The following is a 21,951-nucleotide window of genomic DNA, read 5'->3' as shown; positions in this document are numbered from 1 at the left end:
ATGTACTTTCTCCTGTTCACATAATAGTGTTGTGCATTAATAAAAATCTATAGATTAAAGCTGTGTAGTTATTTTTCTAATGAAAAAGCTCCCTAAATATCTGGCATTTTGGATCAAATTTTAATGTTTCCAGTTTTGAAATCTCAGCATAAAACTGTTGATGTGGTTCCCTTTTGATAAATTATAAAGGTAAACTTTAATGAACATTGAATAGGATCACCTTTGCTACTTGGGGTAATAGAATAAAATAAAACAAGCAAACACATTTTTCTTAGTGCCACATGCCTCTCCTTAATAATAACTTTTGTCTCTTCTGCAGAAATAGATGCTGTGTAAGTCTCATTAAATTACCTGACTGATGGAATAAATACACAGCCCATAGCTCGGCAGTCCATAGTAAACTGAGCAAGGGTCTTGATATCTCAGAGTTCTGCTTATTTACACATGCCTTGGACTCTTCTCACAGATATGTAAATTATTCTGGTTAAAACTAAATGCTAAAGTCTACACCATTAGTCTTCCACTTCATGATCTCCACATGGGGCTGTTAGAGGGATAATGTACCATACAATACACGGTTTACTTTTAATTAATAGAAAAAAATGTGAAATGAATATTAAATGTAGTTTAATGTGAAAGAAAGCTCGAGAGTAGCAGGGGCAAGATGGCGGAAGAGTAAGACGCGGAGATCACCTTCCTCCCCACAGATACATGAGAAATACATCTACACGTGGAACTGCTCCTACAGAACACCCACTGAACGCTGGCAGAAGACGTCAGACCTCCCAAAAGGCAAGAAAATCCCCACGTACTTGGGTAGGGCAAAAGAAAAAAGAAATAACAGAGACAAAAGAATAGGGACGGGACCTGCACCAGCGGGAGGGAGCCGTGAAGGAGGAAAGGTTTCCACACACTAGGAAGCCCCTTCGTGGGCAGAGACTGCGGGTAGCAGAGGGGGGAAGCTTCGGAGCCACGGAGGAGAGCGCAGCCACAGTGGTGCGGAGGGCAAAGCGGAGATTCCCGCACAGAGGATCGGCGCCGAGCAGCACTCACCAGCCCGAGAGGCTTGTCTGCTCAGCCGCCGGGGCGGGCGGGGCCTGGGAGCTGGGGCTCGGGCTTCGGTGCTAGCCGGGAGGGAGTCCGGGAAAAAGACTGCAGCTGCCAAAGAGGCAAGAGAATTTTTCTTGCCTCTTTGTTTCGCGGCGCGCAAGGAGAGGGGACTCAGAGCGCCGCCTAAACGAGCTCCAGAGACGGGCGCGAGCCGCGGCTATCAGCGCGGATCCCACAGCAACAGGGACGCAGAGGGAAAAACGGAGAGATTCCCGCACAGAGGCTCGGCGCTGAGCAGCACTCACCAGCCCGAGAGGCTTGTCTGCTCACCCGCCGGGGCGGGCGGGGGCTGGGAGCTGAGGCGCGGGCTTCGGTCGGATCCCAGGGAGAGGACTGGGGTTGGCTGCGTGAACACAGCCTGAAGGGTCTAGCGCACCACAACTAGCCGGGAGGGTGCACGAGAAAAAGTCTGCAGCTGCCGAAGAGGCAGGAGACTTTTTCTTGCCTCTTTGTTTCGCGGCGTGCAAGGAGAGGGGATTCAGAGCGCCACTTAAACGAACTCCAGAGACGGGCGCGAGCCGCGGCTATCAGCGCGGACCCCAGAGACGGGCATGAGACGCTAAGGCTGCTGCTGCCGCCACCAAACAGCCTGTGGGCGAGCACAGGTCATTCTCCACACCGCCCCTCCCGGGAGCCTGTGCAGCCCGCCACGGCCAGGCTCCCGTAATCCAGGGACAACTTCCCCGGGAGAGCGCACGGCGCGCCTCAGGCTGCTGCAACGTCACGCCGGCTTCTGCCGCCGCAGGATCGCCCCGCCTCCTCCGTACCGCTCCCTCCCCCCCGGCCTGACTGAGCCAGAGCCCCCGAATCAGCTGCTCCTTTAACCCTGTTCTGTCTGGGCGGGGAACAGACGCCCTCAGGGGACCTACATGCAGAGGCGGGTCCAAATCCAAAGCTGAACCCCGGGAGCTGTAAGAACAAAGAAGAGAAAGGGAAATCTCTCCCAGGAGCCTCAGAAGCAGCGGATTAAAGCTCCACAAACAACTTGATGTGCCTGCATCTGTTGAATACCTGAATAGACAACGAATCATCCCAAATTTAGGAGATGGACTTTGGGAGCAGGATATATTAACTTTTCCCCTTTTCCTTTTTTTTGTAAGTGTAGATGTGTATGCTTCTGGGTGAGATTTTGTCTGTATAGCTTTTCTCTCACCCTTAGTCCTAGGGTTAGGTCCGTCCGTTTTTTTTTTTTTTTTTGGCTTAAAAATTTTTTTTTCCCTAATAAATGTTTTCTTAATAATTTTTTCCTTATTTTCTATTTTTAAAAAAATTTTTAATAAGTTTTTTCATATTTTTTATTTTAAAAAATTAAAAAAATTTTTTTTCTTAATAAATTTTTTCTAAATAATTTTTTTCTTATTTTTAGTATAAAAAATTAATAAATCTATTTTTAAAAATTAAAAAAATTTTTTTTCTTAATAAATTTACTCTTAATAATTTTTTTTTCTTATTTTTTATTATAATTGCTTTATTTTATTTTATTTTATCCTCTTTTTTTCTTTCTTTCCATTTTTTCTCCCTTTTATTCTGAGCCGTGTGGATGAAAGGCTCTTGGTGCTCCAGCCAGGCATCAGGGCTGTGCCTCTGAGGTGGGAGAGCCAACTTCAGGACACTGGTCCACAAGAGACCTCCCAGCTCCACGTAATACCAAACGGCGAAAATCTCTCACAGATCTCCATCTCAACATCAAGACCCAGCTTCACTCAACGACCAGCAAGCTACAGTGCTGGACACCCTATGCCAAACAACTAGCAAGAGAGGAACACAGCCCCATCCATTAACAGAGAGGCTGCCTAAAATCATAATAAGGCCACAGACACCCCAAAACACACCACCAGACGTGGACGAACCCACCAGAAAGACAAGATCCAGCCTCATCCACCAGAACACAGGCACTAGTTCCCTCCACCAGGAAACCTACACAACCCACTGAACCAACCTTAGCCACTGGGGACAGATACCAAAAACAACGGGAACTACGAACCTGCAGCCTGTGAAAAGGAGACCCCAAACACAGTAAGATAAGCAAAATGAGAAGACAGAAAAACACACAGCAGATGAAGGAGCAGGGTCAAAACACACCAGACCTAACAAATGAAGAGGAAATAGGTAGTCTACCTGAAAAAGAATTCAGAATAATGATAGTAAGGATGATCCAAAGTCTTGGAAATAGAATAGACAAAATGCAAGAAACATTGAACAAGGACGTAGAAGAACTAAAGAGGAACCAAGAAACGATGACAAGCACAATAAATGAAATTAAAAATACTCTAGATGGGATCAATTGCAGAATAACTGAGGCAGAAGAACGGATAAGTGACCTGGAAGATAAAATGGTGGAAATAACTACTGCAGACCAGAATAAAGAAAAAAGAATGAAAAGAACTGAGGACAGTCTCAGAGACCTCTGGGACAACATTAAACGCACCAACATTCGAATTATAGGGGTCCCAGAAGAAGAAGAGAAAAAGAAAGGGACTGAGAAAATATTTGAAGAGATTATAGTTGAAAACTTCCCTAATATGGGAAAGGAAATAGTTAATCAAGTCCTGGAAGCACAGAGAGTCCCATACAGGATAAATCCAAGAAGAAACACACCAAGACACATATTAATCAAACTATCAAAAATTAAATATAAAGAAAACATATTAAAAGCAGCAAGGGAAAAACAACAGATAACACACAAGGGCATCCCCATAAGGTTAACAGCTGATCTTTCAGCAGAAACGCTGCAAGCCAGAAGGGAGTGGCAGGATATACTTAAAGTGATGAAGGAGAAAAACCTACAACCAAGATTACTCTACCCAGCAAGGATCTCATTCAGATTTGATGGAGAAATTAAAACCTTTACAGACAAGCAAAAGCTGAGAGAGTTCAGCACCACCAAAGCAGCTTTACAACAAATGCTAAAGGAACTTCTCTAGGCAAGAAACACAAGAGAAGGAAAACACCTACAATAACAAACCCAAAACATTTAAGAAAATGGGAATAGGAACATACATATCGATAATTACCTTAAATGTAAATGGATTAAATGCTCCCACCAAAAGACACAGACTGGCTGAATGGATACAAAAACAAGACCCATATATATGCTGTCTACAAGAGACCCACTTCAGACCTAGAGACACATACAGACTGAAAGTGAGGGGATGGAAAAAGATATTCCATGCAAATGGAAATCAAAAGAAAGCTGGAGTAGCAATTCTCATATCAGACAAAATAGACTTTAAAATAAAGACAATTACAAGAGACAAAGACGGACACTATATAATGATCAAGGGATCGATCCAAGAGGAAGGTATAACAATTGTAAATATTTATGCACCCAACATAGGAGCACCTCAATACATAAGGCAAATACTAACAGCCATAAAAGGGGAAATCGACAGTAACACAATCATAGTAGGGGACTTTAACACCCCACTTTCACCAATGGACAGATCATCCAAAATGAAAATAAATAAGGAAACACAAGCTTTAAATGATACATTAAACAAGATGGACTTAATTGATATTTATAGGACATTCCACCCAAAAACAACAGAATACACATTTTTCTCAAGTGCTCATGGAACATTCTCCAGGATAGATCATATCTTGGGTCAAAAATCAAGCCTTGGTAAATTTAAAAAAATTGAAATCGTATCAAGTATCTTTTCCGACCACAACGCTATGAGACTAGATATCAATTACAGGAAAAGATCTGTAAAAAATACAAACACATGGAGGCTACACAATACACTACTTAATAACGAAGTGATCACTGAAGAAATCAAAGGGGAAATCAAAAAATACCTAGAAACAAATGACAATGGAGACACGACGATCCAAAACCTATGGGATGCAGCAAAAGCAGTTCTAAGAGGGAAGTTTATAGCAATACAAGCCTACATCAAGAAACAGGAAACATCTCGAATAAACAACCTAACCTTGCACCTAAAGCAATTAGAGAAAGAAGAACAAAAAAACCCCAAAGCTAGCAGAAGGAAAGAAATCATAAAGATCAGATCAGAAATAAATGAAAAAGAAATGAAGGAAACAATAGCAAAAATCAATGAAACTAAAAGCTGGTTCTTTGAGAAGATAAACAAAATTGATAAACCATTAGCCAGACTCATCAAGAGAAAAAAGGAGAAGACTCAAATTAATAGAATTAGAAATGAAAAAGGAGAAGTAACCACTGACACTGCAGAAATACAAAGGATCATAAGAGATTACTACAAGCAACTCTATGCTAATAAAATGGACAACCTGGAAGAAATGGACAGATTCTTAGAAATGCACAACCTGCCGAGACTGAACCAGGAAGAAATAGAAAATATGAACAGACCAATCACAAGCACTGAAATTGAAACTGTGATTAAAAATCTTCCAACACACAAAAGCCCAGGACCAGATGGCTTCACAGGCGAATTCTATCAAACATTTAGAGAAGAGCTAACACCTATCCTTCTCAAACTCTTCCAAAATATTGCAGAGGGAGGAACACTCCCCAACTCATTCTACGAGGCCACCATCACCCTGATACCAAAACCAGGCAAAGATGTCACAAAGAAAGAAAACTACAGGCCAATATCACTGATGAACATAGATGCAAAAATCCTCAACAAAATACTAGCAAACAGAATCCAACAGCACATTAAAAGGATCATACACCATGATCAAGTGGGGTTTATTCCAGGAATGCAAGGATTCTTCAATATACGCAAATCAATCAACGTGATACATCATATTAACAAATTGAAAGAGAAAAACCATATGATCATCTCAATAGATGCAGAGAAAGCTTTCGACAAAATTCAACACCCATTTATGATAAAAGTCCTGCAGAAAGTAGGCATAGAGGGAACTTTCCTCAACATAATAAAGGCCGTATATGACAAACCCACAGCCAACATTGTCCTCAATGGTGAAAAACTGAAACCATTTCCACTAAGATCAGGAACAAGACAAGGTTGCCCACTCTCACCACTATTATTCAACATAGTTTTGGAAGTGTTAGCCACAGCAATCAGAGACGAAAAAGAAATAAAAGGAATCCAAATCGGAAAAGAAGAAGTAAAGCTGTCACTGTTTGCAGATGACATGATACTATACATAGAGAATCCAAAAGATGCTACCAGAAAACTACTAGAGCTAATCAATGAATTTGGTAAAGTAGCAGGATACAAAATTAATGCACAGAAATCTCTTGCATTCCTGTATACTAATGATGAAAAATCTGAAAGTGAAATTAAGAAAACACTCCCGTTTACCATTGCAACAAAAAGAATAAAATACCTAGGAATAAACCTACCTAAGGAGACAAAAGACCTGTATGCAGAAAATTATAGGACACTGATGAAAGAAATTAAAGATGATACAAATAGATGGAGAGATATACCATGTTCTTGGATTGGAAGAATAAACATTGTGAAAATGACTCTGCTACCCAAAGCAATCTACAGATTCAATGCAATCCCTATCAAACTACCACTGGCATTTTTCACAGAACTAGAACAAAAAATTTCACAATTTGTATGGAAACACAAAAGACCCCGAATAGCCAAAGCAATCTTGAGAACGAAAAATGGAGCTGGAGGAATCAGGCTCCCTGACTTCAGACTATATTACAAAGCTACAGTAATCAAGACAGTTTGGTACTGGCACAAAAACAGAAATATAGATCAATGGAACAGGATAGAAAGCCCAGAGATAAGCCCACGCACATATGGTCACCTTATCTTTGATAAAGGAGGCAAGCATATACAGTGGAGAAAAGACAGTCTCTTCAATAAGTGGTGCTGGGAAAATTGGACAGGTACATGTAAAAGTATGAAATTAGAACACTCTCTAACACCATACACAAAAATAAACTCAAAATGGATTAAAGACCTAAGTGTAAGGCCAGACACTATCAAACTCTTAGAGGAAAACATAGGCAGAACACTGTATGACATAAGTCACAGCAAGATCCTTTTTGACCCAGCTCCTAGAGAAATGGAAATAAAAACACAAACAAATGGGACCTAATGAAACTTAAAAGCTTCTGCACAGCAAAGGAAACCATAAACAAGACCAAAAGACAACCCTCAGAATGGGAGAAAATATTTGCAAATGAAGCAACGGACAAAGGATTAATCTCCAAGATTTACAAGCAGCTCATGCAGCTCAATAACAAAAAAACAAACAACCCAATCCAAAAATGGGCAGAAGACCTAAATAGACATTTCTCCAAAGAAGAGATACAGATTGCCAACAGACACATGAAAGAATGCTCAACATCATTAATCATTAGAGAAATGCAAATCAAAACTACAATGAGGTATCATCTCACACCGGTCAGAATGGCCATCATCAAAAAATCTAGAAACAATAAATGCTGGAGAGGGTGTGGAGAAAAGGGAACACTCTTGCACTGTTGGTGGGAATGTAAATTGATACAGCCACTATGGAGAACAGTATGGAGGTGCCTTAAAAAACTAAAAATAGAACTACCATATGACCCAGCAATCCCACTACTGGGCATATACCCTGAGAAAACCATAATTCAGAAAGAGTCATGTACCAAAATATTCATTGCAGCTCTGTTTACAATAGCCAGGACATGGAAGCAACCTAGGTGTCCATCATTGGATGAATGGATAAAGAAGATGTGGCACATATATACAATGGAATATTACTCAGCCATAAAAAGAAATGAAATGGAGGTGTTTGTAATGAGGTGGATGGAGTTAGAGTCTGTCATACAGAGTGAAGTAAGTCAGAAAGAGAAAAACAAATACAGTATGCTAACACATATATATGGAATCTAAGGGAAAAAAAAAAAAAGAGGTCATGAAGAACCTAGTGGCAAGATGGGAATAAAGACACAGACCTACTAGAGAATGGACTTGAGGATATGGGGAGGGGGAGGGGTGAGATGTGACAGGGTGAGAGAGTGTCATGGACATATATACACTACCAAATGTAAAATAGATAACTAGTGGGAAGCAGCCGCATAGCACAGGGAGATCAGCTAGGTGCTTTGTGACCACCTAGAGGGGTGGGATAGGGAGGGTGGGAGGGAGGGAGATGCAAGAGGGAAGAGATATGGCAACATATGTATATGTGTAACTGATTCACTTTGTTGTAAAGCAGAAGCTAGCACACCATTGTAAAGCAATTATACTTCAATAAAGATGTTTAAAAAAAAAAAAAAAAAAAAAAAAAAAAAAAAAAAAGAAAGCTCAAAGCAGTTTGGTTATTTATTTATTTATTAAAAAATATTCAGCCCTGCTTCATCATTAGAAAATAAGTAATACATTATGGGACCGGAAGCCTTGCTGGAGACTTTGGAAGAAAATGGTGGCTTGGAGAGGCCTTAACAAACCAGCTAAGGGTACCAGGCCTGACACAAAGAGGGGCTGTTTTAGGGAGAGGTCCAGGAGTTCTGCTCTGTGTCTTTTGAATCCTAACAGAGCTTTTCTGCCAGAGTCTGTACTGTGCTAAGATCGTCCCCTGTTGTATACCGTACGAATTGTAGGATCTGGTATTAAATCTTAGACCAAAAAAAAAAAAAAAAAAAAACCTCATCAAATAGAGCATTTAATTAAAACGCAAGATCTGTTTGTCTGTGTTATAATTCAATGTGTCAAAATTAATGCCGCTGTTTTTAATAAATAGAATTACCAATTCGCAAACAGTTTATCACACAGTTCCCAACCACAGAATGGAATTTTAATTATAAAACATTATTTATGGCAATGAAATGATCGTGTTTCATAATATTTGCCAACAGCACAAGTTAGGATTTAAATAGAAAAGCTCTATTAAATAATCACTTCCTCCAGTGGATTCCCTTTTGTCTCATTCGGCTCACCTAGGATAAGGTAAGAACTTTGGGAAAAGACAAAGGACATTCACGACTCTGGCTAGGCTTTAGAAAATAACAAAGTCCTCACTGAAGGCACTTATTTGCAAGATTAAAGGGTTTGAAGTAAAGCCTGAAATTAGTAACTTTTCATCTCCTCTTTCCCAGACAGCCAGTGTTTTGTAATAAAATAAAGACCTTGCACTTTCAAACCTTCGTGCCAGACAGACTGTGAAACTGAATGCTACTCAGTTTTAAATTATTCATACATTCTTAATTGTGATGTTATCCTTATAAATGATAGTAATGGTACCGTTTAAAACCTAAAAACCAGCAGGCACCTGCCAGTGAAACGGGTTCATTTAAAGCACAGCCATTGAATCCTTAATATGTGAGGCTATTGGAGAAGACTCAGCTAGGAGAAAGTCAGTAAGACATTTGATTTTACAGTTAGGAATTAGGTGGCTTGACATGATTAGCAGAAGGGAAGTAAAATGCCAGTGCTTAATTTACAGAGAATTTACATACCATTTGGAAAAATCACTCTGTGCTTGGAGAGTACCTGTGGAAAATTCTAACTCTCCTTATAAGAGCTTTAGCTACAAACAGTTGTTTTTGTATTGTTTAGCAGGGATCGAAATATACTGTGAAGCAAAGAAGACGTGAGATTGTGAATAAAATGACTTGCTCACTTTAAAAATTATGAAAGTTTGTGTGTGTGTACGTGTGTGTATGTGTGTCTGCGTGCATCTGTGTGTGAATGTTAGTGCTTAAAAAAGTTTTTTGAGAAAGAGCCATATAACAGTCCAAATAGTTCTTTTAAGAGAAAGAGTATTAAGAGAACACAGTTAAGTCTGTAAAAACTAAGGTCTTTACAAGACATATATACCAGAGTCATTTTACTTTCTCCAACATTTAAAAAAAATTGATGTTGCTTTGAATTCATTTTCAGAATCCTTGTAGTGATATCAACACTTGTCATGGTGTTGGGAGAAGAAATGTCTCTCTGAAATGTGGCCATATTCTTTTGGAACATACTTGTTAAAAAAAATAGAAACTTTTTGAGGTTGTGTCATTTTTAGATGGCCATTTTTATATGCATCAATTTCTGTAACCTTTTGAGCAAATTTTTTTTTGCTTTTTTTTTCTGTTTGTGATTTCACATTAAATATCTTTAATAGGAAAAAAAGAATTTAGCTGTTAAATATTTTATTTAACTATCCGTTTTCAGACAGACTAAATAAGTAAGGAGATAAGTAACAGATTTCTATGCATCCAACTTTGAGTCGAGACACGCATGTCTCCAGGTCTCTAATGATACTGTTTCAGGTATCATTAAATGATTCTAGCCTGCATACCATTAAAGGCTTAGAAGAGCGGGTGTTAGTGAATTGCAATTGAAGGCCAGAAATCTGTTATTTATTCCTGAAGCCTTTTCTGGTATCCATCAAAACAGGCACTGTTTATGTCCACAAGTCTAAAAGTTGATGAATATAGGATCTTAACACTATTTTCCACAAAACCCAACCAAAAAGGCTTTTGTTATTGTTCTTTAGTTGTTTATTTGATTATTTGGGTCTGTTATGTGGTCTCATTGAAATGAATTGCTTTTCTACATGCATGCATATGGACAATATTTATTTTTAATTTTTAGTTAGGATAATAAATACAATGGTCAGATAGGCAGCCCAGTAATATTACACCATTAAAATAAGGTGTCTCAGATTTGAAATGTATCCTTTACTTTGAATTTAAAATGTATCCTTTACTTTGAATTTGAAATTTTAGAGTTTTAGAAGTAAATGTAGTTTACATATTTCAAGTATGGGTGCTTGATTCAGACTATTTGGGTTAAGATTCAGGACCTGCTGTTTACTTACCACCTGTATGTTCTTGGGCTTGATGAGGAAAAAATGAGATCAAATAATTAAAGCATTTAGATACGTGATTGACTCCTAGCAACTGTTCAACAGCTATGAACTCATTTGATGGTTAGTTTTTGGAGAAACTAGCTTTGTACATTATTCTGTATGGCCTTGCCAGGAAATAATTGGGCCATTAGAATACTGAACAAATAAAATGCAATGAAAATAATCATAGCATAAACTCTATTTAGTTGTCCCACTGCCCCTTGAAGTCCTTTGGAGGATAATTCTTACCTTGCTCCTTGGTGAAAGTTCCAGTAGGCCCATGGCTTTCTGCTCATATTTGTGTTAAAAAAGTGATCTTTTGTTTCAAGCTCAACATTCAGTTTCACTAATTGAAAAGATCCAGTTCCAAAAAATAATAAAAACTCTAACCTAATTTAACCTGAAATCTTTTCCCAACATCTACTTCATCACACTGACAAAGGCTGGCACGTGTGGTGAAAGCACATCACAGTCGGCTATTTCTCCATGCAGCCTCCAAGGTTGCTGAGTTTCATTCTGTGAGGTTCAAAAAGTAGGGGCTGGGAGGAGAAACAGAGGAGTAGAAAATTCAACCCGTGATGCTTTTACATTTATGGTATTTCTCCTTAGCATACCCTTATTTGTATACTTGGAGAACTTCATTTTATTTTTTTAAGAACTAGCTAATTCAACGTTACCTTTTTTTCATATGGCTTTCCTTGATGTCTCCAGTCAGAATTAACTGTCCATCTTTTGTGTTCCCATGGCCCTCTGTAGATTTCTTTATTAGGACATTGCCACTTGACACCACAAGGAATTATTCATAAACCTTTTTCCCTTGATCAACTGTGAACCACATGAAGGAAGGACTGTGTGTACAGCTTGTTCATCCTTTGGGTCTCTAGACCATAGCACAGCTTCTGGAACATAGCAGGTCATAGCTAAATTGAATTTTTAATCTCATTTGGACAGACTGGAATGATATTTACTTTTAGTAGAGTAAAAATTTACACTTAGAAACCACTTGAGCTCCCTTGTCCTCTCAGTCTGTAAATGTATGAGTGCAATGTTTTTACTTTATAGAACAGTTCAGGCTCCTTCCTCATATTTGGAATGATTCTTTCTTGGAAAACTTAAGCGTTTAATTCTCTTAATTTTGATAATACAAATTTCCCAGTAAGCAAGTTTTCTTGGCATAAGGAATTTATTTCCTTTGGATAGTTCAGATGCTGGCTTAAAATTTTAAATTATTTCATATGTAATCATTTTATTTATAAAAATATAATAGAGTATAGAAAATTTGAAAAATAGACAAAATAATTCATAATGAAATTTCTCACACGGGGATGGAAAAATATTTTAACATGACTGCTAAATTTGGCAGATTTGTCATGACTCCAAGGCAGCAAATTGAGAAAGACTCTTTGGCCACATCTGGCCACAGTACCTGTAATTGATTTATAATGTCTGCTGTGATGCAGAAAGGAGTGCCATGTATGTATATGCCATCCTCATCCTAACATAACCACTAATCACATGGTAAGAATTTCTTTCCAATCATTTTCACTCATGTAAATTATTTATGCCATTGTAGTTACAGTGTTAAACAACAATTCTGAAGTCATTTCTATACATGGCTTGAAGTATAAACATTACCAATTTCTAAGTCCTCTACTTGCCCGCCTCATTTCTACTTCTACTTCTGAATTTATTGAGATTACCAACCCTTTATGAATTACTCATAGTATACAAGATGGGCCAGGGATATTCTGTCAATTCTAAAATTCCATGTAGGAGAAATACGCATAGGCAAAAGTGCTATTTATATCAGCTCTATAATGAAGTATCAAAATTATGTTAACTATAAGTAGTTTGCTAATTTTAAATATTAGTTTGTAATTTTGGATTTTAATTAGCTTTAATTTAAAATGAATAGAATTAGCATCATACCCTTTCTTGATGGTAAAACTATTGGAAAAAATTTTGATAAACTTATGAAGAGAATATTTTCATTTCTGTCATATTTCCTACATGGGCAAATGATCTTAAATACATCTTATGGAAGGCAAGAGGATGGGCTTTACGGATGCCTGGTAGATAGATAGATAGATAGATAGACATATATATATACACACATACATAAATTTGAACACTCCATTTTGTTTTTTTTTAATTTTTAAAAGTTTTTAATACAATTTTTAGAGATTTCTTTCCATTTACAGTTATTACAAAATACTGGCTCTATTGCCTGTGTTGTACAATACATTACATCCTTAAGCCTATCTTACACCCAATAGTTTGTGTGGACATTTCATTTTGATTGGCAAGTTTCTGTTCAGAAATTAACACATAATGTGTCCTAAAGATTAGGGTGAAGGTTATATTTTTAAAGACAACATTAATTATATGTTAATTTTATACTACATTTACGTCATATATTTTATTAGACATTTTATTTTGAGAAAATTGTAGATTTGCATGTGGTTGTAAGAAATAATAGAGAGATCCCATGTACGCTTTACTAGTTTTCCCCAATGGTAACCTCTTACAAAACCATAGTAGCATCATGTCATAACCAGGATATCGAAATTAATGCAGTCAAAATACAGAATAGTTCCACCATCAAAAGTATCCCTACCATTGCTTTTTATAGCCTCACATAGCCCCTCTGCCACACCCTGCCCCTTTGTATAGTTTTGTCATTTCAAACAGTTTATATAAATGAGATTATGCAGTATGAAACCTTTTGGGGATCAGCTTTTTTTCACTTAGCATTAATTCCTGGAAATTCATTCAAGTTGTGTGTATCAGTAGTTTGTTCCTTTTTGTTGCTAAGTAGTATTCCATGGTACGGATGTATCGTAGTTTGTTTAACCATTTACCCATTAAAGGATGTACGGGTTTTTCCATTTTTTTGACTTTTACAAATAAACTGTTATAAATATTTGTGTACAGATTTTTGTGTGAGCCTAAGTTTTCATTTCTTTGAGCCAAATACCCAAGAGTTCAATTGCTGAGTTATATGATAGTTAGTTGCATGTTTAGTTTTATAAGAAACTTCCAAAATGTTTTGAGAACGGCTGTACCATTTTGCGTTCTTGTCACCAATGTATGAGTGGTCCAGCTTCTCCAAATTCTCACCAGCATTTGGTGTTGTCATTAGTTTTTTCCCCTAGACATTCTAAGTGTCTAGTAGTATCTCATTGTGGTTTTAATTTGCATTTCCCTGATGTTTAATGGTGTTGAACATCTTTTCATGTGCTTATTTGCCATCTGTCTATCCTTTTAGTGAAATATATGATCATGTAATTTTGCCCATTTTCTAATTGATTTTTTAAAATTCTTGACTTTTGAGTTTTTTTGTTTTTTTGTTTTTGGTATATGCTAGATGCCAGTCTTTTGTCAGGTATGTGGTTTGCAAATATTTTCTCTCATTTTATAGTCTGTCTTTTCATCCTCTTCATGTGGGCTTTTACAGATCAAAATTTTAAATTTTAAGGATATTCAATTTGTCAATTTTCTTCTTAAGAATAGTGCTTTAGTGTCAATTATAAAAACTCTTTGCCTAGTCTAAATCCTGAAGCCTTTCAATTATTTTTTTTTTAAGTTCTTTTTCTTAACTTTTTCTAAATGTTTTAAATTAATGACCTATTATGAGTTAAATTTTGTATAAGGTGTGAGATTTAAGTTGAACTTCATTTTTTGACTATGGATACCCAATTGTTCCAGCTCCATTTGTTGAAAAGGCTAACTCTACTCCATTGGATTGTTTTTGCACCTTTGTAAAATTTAGATTGGCATATTTGTGTGAGTCTGCCTGGGCTTTCTAATTTGTTCCATTGATTTATATGTCTATCCTTCTGTCAATATCACATAGGATTTTGATTATTGGAGCTATCTAGTAGGCCTTAATATCTAGGAGAGTATTTCCTCCCACTTTTTCTTCTTGCTCAAGAGTTTTCATTATTCTAGGGCCTGTGCTTTTTCATAGAAATCTTAGAATAAGCTTGTCTATGTCTGCAGAAATCCTTTCTGAGATTTTAATAAGATCTCCATTAATCCACAGATCAATTTAGGGAGAGCCGACATCTTTACTATGTTGAATGTTCCCATCTATGAACATGGCATGTCTCTCCATTTACTTAGATCCTTCTTTCATCAACATTATGTTATTTGTAACGTAGCCCTTGTACATATTTTATTAGGTTTATACCTAAACCTCACAAAAAGTAAAAGTAAAGTAGTTTACTTTTTTGGAGTACTTGTATATGGTATTGTGTTTTTAATTTTGTCTAATGTTTAAAATTCTTCAGTGGTCCAATGGTTTTCTCTCTCCCTCTCTCTCTCTAATTTTAAGGAGGATTATATGACCATTCACTTTTGGGGAATGCTTAGGCTTCTATTATCGTTTCTTTCTTATCTTAAAGAGCTAATAAAAAGCAGAAAGCATAAGCTAGTATTACTATTATTAGCAGAAATGTATGACATTATCTAAATCCACATGTACCTTCATTATTTGAATGAGTGATGCTCAAGCAAATATGAATGACATGGACAAAATAGAGACTTACATGCTGGAAGATAATTAAATTGTAATATCAGCTGTTGAAACTTTGGCCTCCATATTTTGAGATGATGCATTTATATCAATATAACTTTTTATTTAAACACTTCCATTACTACATGAGCATACATATAAAATATACATATGGATAATAGTACTGTAATATATATTATGAAACAGGCATGAAATATCTCAGAATTTTGTAACAAATGAGATAAACATAAATAGAAATTCCTCATCATTCTTCTCTTCTCTCAAAGGATCATTTGTACACTCAAGAAGTGTGTCCATCACACTTTGGAGAACACAAGTTTAACAACCATATTCAAAGGGTGGTTACTAAGGGAGACATGATGATCCAAAAGGAGGTCTCAAGTATTGTGGTCCACGCTTAACTCTGTTCAGTATTTTTATTGATGTGGTTTTCTTTCTATCTATTCAATCTGTCTCTGTCCAATCTATCATGCACACATCAGGCAAAGTGATCTTTATAAAATTTATAATTTGGACCATATCATTTTTCTATTTAAAGTCTTACAATGACTTCCTATATTATGCAGAAAAAAAAAATCCAAATCCTTTATGACAGCCTGCATGATCTGGTCCTGCCTAACTATCCTCCCTTGTTTCTTGCTAGTGCCTCTTATATTAAGCCTTACAGCTCTGGCCTTCAGACTTTATCTCAGACACTCTGAGCTCTGTTTTCTTGGTCTGCAGTGTGATTTTCTCAGATCTTCCCTTCGTTGCCTCTTGCAACTTAACATTAAGGTTTCAAATTAAACGTGAATTCCTTTATGTTGTCTTCCTTAAACTCTCAGTTTAAAGAGAGTTTCTCTACCTTTCACCTCCTATTCCCTGTTATTCTTATTCTCTGTCTCAGCACCCTCCATTACACTGACACAAATGGTAATTATTTTTGTTTATGTTTTACATCTATTTCCCCCAAGTGACTGTAAGCCAGAAGAGGGCATGGTCCTTATCTCGCCTATTCACCTTTGCATAGCATATAATATGGATTCAATGAATATGTTCAGAGTGAATAAATCAACAAGGAAGATAAGTAGAAGTTAAGAAGAAACAAAACTGGAATATATGTTTATGCTTATATTTTATTTCAAAACTCAATTGTGTATAATTTCCAACAAACAGCAAAAGATCCTTGCATATTTACCATAAGCCAGCACTGCCATGGTTGAAAAATTAAAGTAGAAAAGTAATGTTTAGAACCAAGGAGATGATAACTTTAGTGTATTATGCTTTCATTAGGCAATGCCGGAGGTAATGTGTAGGTGATATATATATGGCTTTGCTTCAGTGTTTTTTTGCTTTTCACTAAGCTGTCGTTTGTTTTCAATAGAATTCACCCATTTTATGTGTGGTTTGATATGCTTTATTAATTGTATAAAATCATGTAAACACCACTATCAAGATATAGGACTGTTATTAGGGTGATATTTCAAAAGGGAAATTCAATTACCTGAAGTGTATGTGGAAGAAGAAGATCAAGATAATGGAGTAATTAGAACTGATGCATACTGGAGACTGATGGAAGGAATTGGGCATATTTTTACTTGGAGAAAATTCAACAGTGAAACATCACAAAGTTCTTCACATATTTGGAGGGCCATCGTTTGAAAAAAAATAATTAGATAATTTCTTGGCATCCTTAAGGAACAGAACTAAAAAACAATATGTGAAGACTACAGGCAGGCAAATATTAGCTTAACTATGGGGAAGATGTTTCAGGAATTGGTGTCTTACAAAGTAATGAGATCCCAGTAGTTGCAAGTATTTAATCAAAAGTTTAATATGTTAGGAATTTTATAGCAAAATTTTCTAAACTGGATGGAGGTTAGGATGATCTCTAAGCCTGCTCTTGCGAAATATTTGTTGAATGAATGAGATCACTGAGGTAGTTAGCAGGCTCAGATGGTGAAATACTCACCGGAGAAGGGGATTTGAGTTGAAGGAGGGAGGCCTTGGGGGTTTCAATTAGGTACAAAGGAAAGTAAGTGGAAGTAACAGAAGAAAAAGTATTGATATTAGAAAGGCAAAGGTATACAACAACATATTTCCAATCAAAGTGGATTGTTCTAAATAACCACTTGGATTTTATGGAGCACAGGCCACTGAAATAGGAAGAAAAATAGTACTCTCTTACATTAGTTTCCTTATCCTCTCTTTATTCCTAAAATGGATTTACACATAAGAGAAGAAAGGTTTTTATCTATTTGAACAAACTCCCTGGTCTCTTAAGCAGGAGTAATGATCTTAAATTTGGAAATGACATACAGCTACAAACAAATATATATTTTTCATTTAAAAACACCATGTAGATTTGCTTTTCTTTCAGGCAGATAATGGGCCTTTTTCCCCTCATAGTTCAACTCACAAAGAATTGGTAGATTTTCTCTATAATTTGCTATTATCCTAAAACTCAAAAGCAAACCCAAATGCCATCAGTGGTTATAAGCTGTGATGTGTTTGAAAATGGAAATTTGACCACTTCAAATAGAAAAATCTTCATTTCCATTAGAGTTTTATGAACTGTCTGATTGTAAATCAGGGTAAAACGTACACTATTCTGTAGCCTGCTAGGATACACCAGGAAAGATGATGAAAACAAAGGCAATTATTTGTACTAGAAATAGCATATTTCATTAGGCATGTCATGCATGAATATAGCCACATTGGTGCACATTGCCTTTTGCTGGATTTATACCCTCCAACTTATAGAGAGTTCTTCTGTTTTAGTTAAGGAAATTTGCCTCTGGATATCTTTCTTGTGTATATCTTTTAATTATGCATTAAAAATACAACATTTTATAAATCACCAACATTCAATAAACTAAACAGTCAATTAGTTTGGTAATCATGTTCCCCATCAACTCACAAAAGACTACACATTAAAAAAGCAAAATAAGTTATTCTTCATTACTTTTGCAAAGAAAAATAAGGATAAAGGTTAAATAAATTATTTTTGTAGTATTAAACATAAGTAAAAAGCAAAGTTTAATAGATTGTTCAGAATTGACAGGAGTGACAAAATATTTTATTAGAAACAGAAGGATGTAAATATGGTTCTGAAAAAGAATCAGAAAAAGTGAAAGAATCTTACACAGAAAAATGATGGAAATGTAACTGCAAAGTAATGGTTCTGAATCGCCAAGCTAGTGACCAACCTAGACAAAATATAGGCTATTTTGTTTTTCTTACTGAGATAAAAACAATGTGAGTAGAAAGCCAAAAGTTTTAGACTTTTGTTCTTTTTGAGGGAACTGACAACAAATATTCCTGAATGAAATAGAAGTGTTTGCCCAGGCAGTTGGCATAAATGAATGTACTCAAAATGAGTTTACTGGAACATTTCTTCTTTTGTGTAGTTCAGAAATACAGGCATAAAGGGCAGGATCTTCCTTTCTCTAGATTCAAGATCTTCATATACCTCCATACTGGATGTAGGAACAGACCTTTGGTTATCTGTGTTATCTGGGGATAGATTATCTGGATTTGGTTATCCAGGCTTGCTAGTGGTTTTGTGTTATTATTGTAGGTTGAGAAATCTTCACATCTGTGCAATCCTTGATGCTTTTTTCTGTGCAGTAGGGTTATAATATGCCCATTTGGGGCATACTTGGAGGTTCACTCTACCACTTTTAAGTTATGTTATTTTGGATAAGTTATTTATCTATTCTGAGCTTCAGATTTTCACCATGAAATGGGTTTTAATAATACCCACTTTAGAAGGGTTGATGTGAAGACTAGAGAATGCATGTAATTGCATCTAATGTAGTGTCAAGTTTATAACACATGAAACAAAGGTAAACCATTATATTTATTGTTAAGGGAGATATAATTAGAAGATCATCATCATGTTTGGAAGGAAGGAATGTGATTCATTTGTTGGTTATTTGGTCAAACCCGAAAGGTACCAGATTCAGCTTTATTGGGAAGTTTGCAATCTTGGCTCTAAATATTCTCATCTTCATTCATTTTTAGTTATTCATTCAACAAGCATCTGTTAAGTGCCCACTACGTTTCGAGCACTACTCTAAATCCTAAGTATAGTCAGCCCTCAGTATCGAGAGGGGATTGGATCCAGGACCCCTCACCCACCCACCCACCCAAAACCAAACTCTGCAGATGCTCAACTACCTTATATAAAATGGTGTAGTATTTGCACATAACCTAGGCACATCCTCTCATAAAATTTAAATCATTTCTAGATTACTTATAATACCTAATACAATGTAAATTTATGTAAATAGTAGCCAATGCATGGCAAATTCAAGTTTTGCTTTTTGGAACTTTCTGGAATTATTTTTTTCCTAATATTTTTCACTCAGGGCTGGTTGAATATGCATATGCGGATGCAGAACCCACAGATACAGAGGGCTGACTGTCTACCAAGATGACTAGAATATAATCCGATTCTCCATCTGTTCCCATTCCAGTGGGAGAGACAGATTCAGAAAAAACCAAAATTACATTAAGTGCATTTGTGGAGGTACAGATAACATACTGTAAGAGCCTAAGGAGCAAGCATTGAAATCCTCTTGGAAAAGTCAGGGGAGTTTCTAAGCAGAGGTGAAATTTGAGATGAATTTTAAAGATGAGCAGCAGTTTGCCAGGCAGATAAGACCGAGAATACTCCTGAAAAAAGAGTCCAGCAATATGCAAAAGCAGGAAATTGAGGAAGAGCAAAACATGGAAGATGGACCACTTGTGACTGAATGTAATTGTTATCACATGGTGGGAGTAATAGAAAATGAAGCTTTAAAAGTACATAGAGATCCTGACACCATTCCATGGAAACAGAGGTGGCCCTGAAGATGTTTAGCAGAAATCAGATACCAGATTTGCATTTTACAAAGATCCTTTTGGCATCAGTTTTGAGGATGTATCTGATGGACAGGAAGTAGATACAGGGAACCAACTGGAAGTCATGAGAGTGTTTCCCCTCCTAGAATCTATTTCTAATAATTTAGTATTGAGATGATTGTTAATCCAATCCAATTAACTTTTATACATTACCACTGTATGTAACTGCCCATTAATGGAAGTGGTCACTATTGCTTCAAAAATATTTCTTATGTCACCTTTCCCCGAAGTCTTTTGCTCTACATAGCAAAAATAAATTAGTAAGGTGATGTGAAAAGTCAAATATAGCTATGATCTTGTGTCTATTTAAGTTTTTCTCCCAACAAAGTTCTTTTGCTATCTGTGGAATTATACTATACAAATGTGTATAGTCTATATGCATATTTAAATAATAAAACAAATACCACATATAACCAAGACCTAGTGTAAGAAATAAAATTTACCAATACCTTTCAAAGCCACTTATATGCCTTCCCCATCACATTCTCCCCCTGCTCCATTATCTAGAATTTTGCATACCTCTTCTTTTACTTTCCATAAGAACTTGGTAGTCTTGTGATTTCTTTGTTTAAACTCTTTCCCCTGCCCCCATGCCAACCTAAGAGAGGATTAAGATTTGTAGTGTCTACCCTGTGTCTGATTGATGTACATGAGAATATTCCCCAGTTGGTATTATAACACAGAGTTGGTGAGGTGAAAGCACATTTTATGTTAGCACAGATTCAAAAATACTTGGAGCACTGGAATGCACATATGTTATCTTTGAACTCCTGCCAACTCATAAAAGAATGTAAAGAAATATAAAAACGACTCTACTACATAGAATGAGATATGGCCAATAGTGTACATTCTTTGGTATCAGTCATTCATATTTTCCTTGAAACAATATTGACTATATTAATTACTACTCTAAGATTCTAAAAACACTTCTCGAGGTCAATAATAACTATTTTCTAGGTCTTCTTTGACATTTTATATAACACAGTTTCTACAAAGCCCTTTAAATAGTTTCCAGCACAGACTAAGTACTTAGCAAACATTAGCTTAGTGTTGTTGGTGCTACTGTTATTGCTGCTATTGTTAGTATTATTGTCACCTCTGTTCCTCCAGTGATATCCTACTATTCTACTGAAAGAAATACAGTGGTGGGAGATGTTACTGTACAATTTGGGAAATTCTTGTTACATTAATGGTAAAACACTACTTTCAATATTTTTATATTTTTGCACATACGTGGGAATTCAGTGACCCTATAATTAAATTTTTGTGCAACCTTTCTCTCTTCCCATTTCCATCAGTGTAATCATCCCTTATTCAAACATCCTTTTCATATTATTTAAAACATGAAAGCAGCAGCTCATCAATATTTCTTTTCTTCCTGAGCCGACTGAGCCGGCCCTGACATGGCTGTAGGTAAGGTCACATGACTGATGCTGTCCAATTAAATGTGTCACTTCTGGATGGGAGCAATGTGAAGCCTCTGCATGATTCCCCTGTCTCTATTCCTTCAGTAGTAATCACGGAAATTGTTTGTTGGGAAGGTGGAGCAGCAAGATTAAAACACCTTAGGTTGTTATGTTGCCACACAGAAGACAGCTGCCCAGGAGGGTGACCTGACCTATAGCACACTTTGCATCAACTAGAAATAAATTGTAGGTGTTAAGCCACTGAGA

The sequence above is a fragment of the Eubalaena glacialis genome, chromosome 1 (assembly GCF_028564815.1).
Source record: "Eubalaena glacialis isolate mEubGla1 chromosome 1, mEubGla1.1.hap2.+ XY, whole genome shotgun sequence".
Lineage (NCBI taxonomy): Eukaryota > Metazoa > Chordata > Mammalia > Artiodactyla > Balaenidae > Eubalaena > Eubalaena glacialis.
This window is presented reverse-complemented; position numbering follows the sequence as displayed.